The 7,500-nt window shown below is 35.1% G+C and overlaps 1 long non-coding RNA gene across 1 annotated transcript; it reads right to left on the bottom strand.

Annotated features, from left to right (window-relative positions):
* Positions 1–4,710: 4,710 nt before the first annotated feature.
* On the bottom strand, positions 4,711–6,235 carry LOC115431283 (uncharacterized). The gene is made up of 2 exons (XR_003937069.1): positions 6,161–6,235; positions 4,711–4,788 (listed from the first exon to the last, which is right to left on the bottom strand). It is a non-coding gene; the product is annotated as an uncharacterized LOC115431283 (long non-coding RNA).
* Positions 6,236–7,500: the final 1,265 nt, after the last annotated feature.

The raw sequence follows: 7,500 nt of genomic DNA, 5'->3' as shown, positions 1-7,500 counted from the left end.
TTCTTCCTCCTCTTTTTCTTCTTTTTCTGTTTTTTCCTCCTTCTGCAGAACTGCCTTCATTTTTCCTCTTCCTCCTTTTTCTTCTTGTTGTGCCCTCTGCTTTGTCTGTCAAAGCACTTTGTAAACTTTGTTTTTAAAGGTGCTATATGAATAAAGCTATTATTGTTATTATTATTATTATTATTATTATTATTATTATTATTATTATTATTATTATCATCATTATTATTATTATACTCTTTTTCTTCTTTTTCTTCTGTTTTTTCCTTCCTTCTTTCTTCATTGAACAGCTGTGGTGTTCCTCAGTCCTTTCGTATGAGTTGAACTTCTAACCCACTCTGTGGTTCTGACGCCGCTGTGATTGAGTTAAACCATCCTGTGTCTCAGGTTTCACATCCATGGACATGTTTATGGTTTAGGAAGTGGTCGGTTCCACAGACGGCACCAGCGGGCCTGACCGTGGATCTGTTTCAATCCAATAACAGAACACTTTAGTGGGGTCACAAATACGATCACTGCGTAATCACCTCTGAGGAGCCAGAGGATGATGGGAAGGAAGTGGAACACATCATCAGCCGTTCTACTGAGTCTGAAACATCTGACCTTTGACCTTTGTGGTGACTCTTCTTTTTTGTTCCTGCTGAGTTCAGTTACACTGTAAAAAACAAACAAACAAAAAAAAAAAAACCCACTGTATTATTCTAGAAGCAGGGGTGCCAAAAATACTGTTAACCAACAGAAAATAACCATCTCATAAAAATAAGGTAATTATCATAATTAAAATGCATTTTTTTTGCCCTAACTTTACATGAGATTTTGCTTTTTTTTTTTTTTTACTTTTTAATGTTTAATAAAGAATTTTTACATGTATTAAAACAATCAAATTCCCTATAAATATATAAATAATTTTCAGTGAGACTCAGTTGTCCAATCCACTGATAAAAACTGTATTTGGACAGTTTATCAGTGCTTATACATGTTATACATTCACAAAAATACATTTATTCAATAGTTTTGTTGTGAAACCTCCTGTAATTACACAAGATATTTGTCAATTAACAAGTCTGGTTAAACTGAAAGAACAAATACTTCTTTTATGGTTAATTGTCAGTAATTTTATCTGGTTGTAATATTTTTTTACTGTATTAAACTTTAAATGAAGAGTTTAATCTCATGAATAGAAAATAAATATTTGTGAAATTATATATACATTATATATACATTTGCAAATGTATTTTAACTGTATTTTTCTGTGGAAAAAGAAAAAATTTCTTCCATTTCTTCCGGTTCCACAGACGGCACCAGCGGGCCTGACCGTGGATCTGTTTCAATCCAATAACAGAACACTTTAGTGGGGTCACAAATACGATCACTGCGTAATCACCTCTGAGGAGCCAGAGGATGATGGGAAGGAAGTGGAACACATCATCAGCCGTTCTACTGAGTCTGAAACATCTGACCTTTGACCTTTGTGGTGACTCTTCTTTTTTGTTCCTGCTGAGTTCAGTTACACTGTAAAAAAAAAACAAACAAAAAAAAAAAAAACCCACTGTATTATTCTAGAAGCAGGGGTGCCAAAAATACTGTTAACCAACAGAAAATAACCATCTCATAAAAATAAGGTAATTATCATAATTAAAATGCATTTTTTTTGCCCTAACTTTACATGAGATTTTGCTTTTTTTTTTTTTTTTTTTTTTTTTTTTTTTTTTACTTTTTAATGTTTAATAAAGAATTTTTACATGTATTAAAACAATCAAATTCCCTATAAATATATAAATAATTTTCAGTGAGACTCAGTTGTCCAATCCACTGATAAAAACTGTATTTGGACAGTTTATCAGTGCTTATACATGTTATACATTCACAAAAATACATTTATTCAATAGTTTTGTTGTGAAACCTCCTGTAATTACACAAGATATTTGTCAATTAACAAGTCTGGTTAAACTGAAAGAACAAATACTTCTTTTATGGTTAATTGTCAGTAATTTTATCTGGTTGTAATATTTTTTTACTGTATTAAACTTTAAATGAAGAGTTTAATCTCATGAATAGAAAATAAATATTTGTGAAATTATATATACATTATATATACATTTGCAAATGTATTTTAACTGTATTTTTCTGTGGAAAAAGAAAAAATTTCTTTTAAAAAATTGAAATGTTATGGTTATTCAGTTATAGTTTTTTCATGTTATTTTACATTTGACATGTAAAATCACAGTCTGTTTTTGTCATTTCATTGATATTTTCCTGTATCTTAAAAATACAGAAAAAATCTGTAAAATAAACAGTGAAAATTCTGTTAAATTACAGATTTTTTTTTCAGTGTAGCTAACCCTGACCCCTGACCCCTGACCCCTGACCCCTGACCCTCCCTCCACCCTCTGTCTCTGCCCTGACATCCACTTTATCTCCGTCTTCTTCCGTCTCCACAGTCTCATTACCTGGATCATGTGAACTCAGGTCCAACCCTCCAAGGTTCTAATAGTTTTGGATTTTTCATTCTAGTTTAGTTTTATTTAGTTTTGACTTTTTTTTTCTCTCTAATTCAGTTAGTTTTAATTAGTTTTTAGAGCAGATTTGCTAGTTTTTATTAGTTTTCCTTAATTTCTAAATGCTTAGTTTTAGTATTAGTTTTAGTTCAGTGGTCTCTTTTCTCTTCTTCTCTGTCGTCGTATTCAAATCAGTCCCAGACAGGACTCTGCTGCTTTAGTCTCCATGTTTCCAGGTAGAGTGGGGACCAGAAGACGACTGGAAACCACAAGTGAACACAAGTGACGGACCCTTAAATATCATTTTGAGCGACTAGATAAAATTGCTTGAGGGAAATAAATCGATTTTATATCAATCCTACATTAACAAAGACGAAAACCAAGGGAATTTTATCCATAATTTTTATATGTTTTAGTTAGTTTTGTAAACACACAATACAGTTTCAGTTATCTTTTTTCTTTTAATTATAGTTTTTATTTATTTCAGTTAATGAAAATGTTTCTACAAGTCTAGTTTTCCTCATTTCGTTAGTTTTCGTTAACGATAATAACCTCTGAACCCTCTGATCCTCCTCCACCTTCCTCCTGCTTCGAGTTGGATTCATTCCCAGAACCACCCTCAGAACTTTTACCCCAGTTTGAGAACGGTCAGGGCTGTTCCCTGACGGTTCTGAAGGACCATTAAAGACCCACTGGTACTGGAACAGAACCAGTGTCCCTGTCCGTCTGTTCTATGTGGATCAGAACCAGGTGAACGTGTTCCAGTCCTGGTTCTGTTCTCTGTTCCAGTCCTGTGGTTCTGGATGCACATCAATCTAACTATAGAAGTGGGCGGGACTTTGACTGGAGGAGAACTCAACTCATCCAATCACAGTCCATATCTGACTTCTATCAGTGACCAATAGGAACTAGACTGATATCTGGAACCATTTACATGTTCTAAAGCATCAACAGATGGACCAGGAGAAGGAAAGGAACAGGTAGAATATTTTAAAAAACAATCTAAAATTCAAAAATATAAATCTGTCCAAACTGTGAATAAACTTTGTTGACATTGACCCAAAGAAGAAACAGATAAATATGAAACGAATCTGACAGAAGGTTAGTCCGAGAAGATGTTTGAAGAAAAGACTGAAGACGAAGACGACACTGAGACAATAACTCCATCAGCTGGTGAACTAATAAAAACCAAGACTTAGACTACAAACTAAAAATAAATGTGTTAAAATAAATGAAATAAAAGTGACCAACAGAAAAAACACAAAGAATAAAATATAAAAAAAATAGAAAAAATGATAAAGAATGAACATTTACTGTGTTCTGTCATTGTCCCCCCCCCCTCCCTCTCGCTCTCCCTCTCTCTCTCTCCCTGTCTCTTTCCCTCTCTCTCTCTCTCCTCTCTCTCTCCCTCTCTCTCTCTCCTCTCTCTCTCTCCCTCTCTCTCCCTCTCTCTCCCTGTCTCTGTCCCCCTCTCTCTCTCCCTCTCCCTCCCTCTCTCTCTCTCTCTCTCTCCCTCCCTCTGTTCTCTCTCTCCCTCTGTCTCTCTCTCTCTCTCTCTCTCTCCCTCCCTCTCTCTCTCTCTCTCTCTCTCTCTCTCTCTCCCTCTCTCTCTCCCTCTCTCTCGTCAGTAGGGGTGGAGTCAGCAGGGTGAGGATGCTGTCAGGTTGCCGTGGTTTCAGCCTCCAGTTTCTGTTGCCGACCGTTGCCGGGGAGGATGCAGGGTGTGTGAGTGTGTGTCTGTGTGTGAGTGTGTTTGCCAATCTGGGTTTTATATGAACGACAAACACAGAGAAGGAAACAAGGGAGGAGGAGGTGGTGGTGGTGGAGGAGGAGGAGGAGGAGGAGGTGATGAAGGCTGGATTAAATCTGCTGCAGACGAGCATCGGAGCCGTCGTCTGCTGTGAGCCGAGGCGATCGGCGAGGACAACATCCATCTGAAGGAGACACTGAAGGACACACTGAAGGAAGCAGTGAAGGAGACAGCGAAGGAAGGATGGAGGGAGTGTGAGGACGGGCGCAGAGTCCACGTCCTCCGGGCTTCCGGTGAGTCTGCTCTCATGGATTTGAACAGGATCAGTGGGCTCCCTTCACATCACACTCATCTGTTTTCAGCATCAACACCTTATTTCATCAACTTTGGGTCCAAATGGGCATTAACTTCACACCATGTGTCGACAGTCTGTGGAGCCGTCGAATCCAGGTGTTTGTGTTCTAACAGGGCTCTGGGATCCAAAACAATAGGGACTAATGTCAGAATAGAGTTTGAAATTATGGGATAGATGTCAGTGCACTGGTTAGTTTGGTTTGGGTTTATCAAAAAATGAGTAAAAAAGAACAAAATAATCAACAAAATAAACATAATAATCAACAAAATGAACACAAGAATCCAAAAATGTACAAAATAATCAACAAAATGAACAAAATAATAATAAAAAATACGTAAAAAAAGACCAAAATAATCAACAAAATGAACGAAATAATTTAAAAAGATATGTAAAAAAGACCAAAATAATCAACAAAATAAACATAATAATCAACAAAATGAACACAAGAATCCAAAAATGTACAAAATAATCAACAAAATGAACAAAATAATAATAAAAAATACGTAAAAAAAAGACCAAAATAATCAACAAAATGAACAAAATAATAATAAAAAAAAAGTAAATAAGACCAAAATAATCAACAAAATGAACATACGCGTAATAATCAACAACATGAACAAAAGAATCCAAAAATATACAAAATAATCAACAAAATGAATAAATCAGTGTAAATACAGTTGTTTCTCCTCTGTGTGTCCATCAGTCTGTGGACCCGTTGAATCCAGGTGTTTGTGTTCTAACAGGGTCTGGGATCCAAAACAATAAGGACTAATGTCAGAATAGAGTTTCATATTATGGGATAGATATCAGTGCACTGGTTCGTTTGGGTTCAATTATTCTCTTTGTTTTCAAAATGAGTCACAGATGGTTTGAACTGAATTTATATCAACAATGATGATGATGATGATGATGATTTTTATTTATTTATTTAATCCATGACTATGATTTTAAATGTTCTAACTCTAAATTGATAAAATATTATTCATGCTCTTTTGTGCTCACCCAAAAACTACTCTAATCATTCAAAAACTACTCAAAAGTCACCAAAATCCACCCAAAAATTACCCAAAAACCACCTAAAAATCACCTAAAAAAACATCTAAAAATGACCCAAAAATCACCTAAAACACACCTAAAAATGACCCAAAAATCACCTAAAACACACCTAAAAATTACCCAAAAACCACCTAAAAATCACCTAAAACACACCTAAAAATGACCCAAAAATCACCTAAAACACACCTAAAAATTACCCAAAAATCACCTAAAAGACACCTAAAAATTACCCAAAAACCACTTAAAAATCACCCAAAAAACACCAAAAAAATCGCTCAAAAATTAGCCAAAAACCACCTAAAAAATTCCCCCATAAACCACCCAGAGCTGAGTTAATAAAACCAGTTAGATGAGCTGATCTGTGCATGAGGAAACTATCTGGACCACAGTCTGTGGACCCGTTGAGTCCAGGTGTTTGTGTTCTAACAGGGTCTGGGATCCAAAACTATAAGGACTAATGTCAGAATAGAGTTTTATATTATGGGATAGATATCAGTGCACTGGTTCGTTTGGGTTCAATTATTCTCTTTGTTTTCAAAATGAGTCACAGATGGTTTGGACTGAATTTATATCAACAATGATGATGATGATGATGATGATTTTTATTTATTTATTTATTTATTTAATCCGTGACAATGATTTTAAATGTTCTAACTCTAAATTGATAAAATATTATTCATGCTCTTTTGTGCTCACCCAAAAACTACTCTAATCATTCAAAAACTACTCAAAAGTCACCAAAATCCACCCAAAAATTACCCCAAAACCACCTAAAAATCACCCAAAAATTACCCAAAAACCACCTAAAAATCACCTAAAAAAACATCTAAAAATGACCCAAAAATCACCTAAAACACACCTAAAAATTACCCAAAAATCACCTAAAAGACACCTAAAAATTACCCAAAAACCACTTAAAAATCACCCAAAAAACACCAAAAAAATCGCTCAAAAATTAGCCAAAAACCACCTAAAAAATTCCCCCATAAACCACCCAGAGCTGAGTTAATAAAACCAGTTAGATGAGCTGATCTGTGCATGAGGAAACTATCTGGACCACAGTCTGTGGACCCGTTGAGTCCAGGTGTTTGTGTTCTAACAGGGTCTGGGATCCAAAACTATAAGGACTAATGTCAGAATAGAGTTTTATATTATGGGATAGATATCCTAGTGAGCATTATTGTTATTGATGTTTGTGTGTGTGATCCTCATGAACAGGACATCTAACAGCTGGAGACAGGATGTGTCCACAGATTTATGTCCACAGAGTTCAGAAACATCAGTATTTGACTGGAGTTTAATGGTAGATGTTTCTTCCTCAGTCAGATGTGATGACAGTCGATGGAAATGATTATTTACAGTCAGAGCAGGAAAAATACTAGAGGCATTTAGAGGAAGAACAGTGAAAATCAGAGTCAGTGTGAATATAAATTCAGTTCAAACCATCTGTGAGTCATTTTAGAAACAAAGAGAATAACTGAACCCAAACGAACCAATGCACTGATATCTATCCCATTACATAAAACTATATTATGATTTTTTAGGTGATTTTTAGGGGATTTTTGGATGGGTTTTAGGTGATTTTTTTAAGGTGTTATTTGGGTGATTTTTAGGTGGGGTTTTATGTGTTTTTTGGGTGATTTTTAGGTGATTTTGGGTGATTTTTTTTTGGTGTTTTTTTTTGTGTGTGTGTTTTTTGGGTGATTTTCAAGTCATTTTTTTGGGTGATTTTTTTTTTTGTGTTTTTTTGGGTCATTTTTTGGTGATTTTGGATGGGTTTTGGGTGATTTTTTTAGGTGTTATTTAGGTGATTTATAGGTGGGTTTTTTTTTGGTTTTTTT

This window comes from Sphaeramia orbicularis, chromosome 13 (genome assembly GCF_902148855.1).
Source record: "Sphaeramia orbicularis chromosome 13, fSphaOr1.1, whole genome shotgun sequence".
Lineage (NCBI taxonomy): Eukaryota > Metazoa > Chordata > Actinopteri > Kurtiformes > Apogonidae > Sphaeramia > Sphaeramia orbicularis.
Note: the sequence above shows the minus strand (reverse complement) of the source record. Positions and strands in the feature narration are given on the sequence as shown.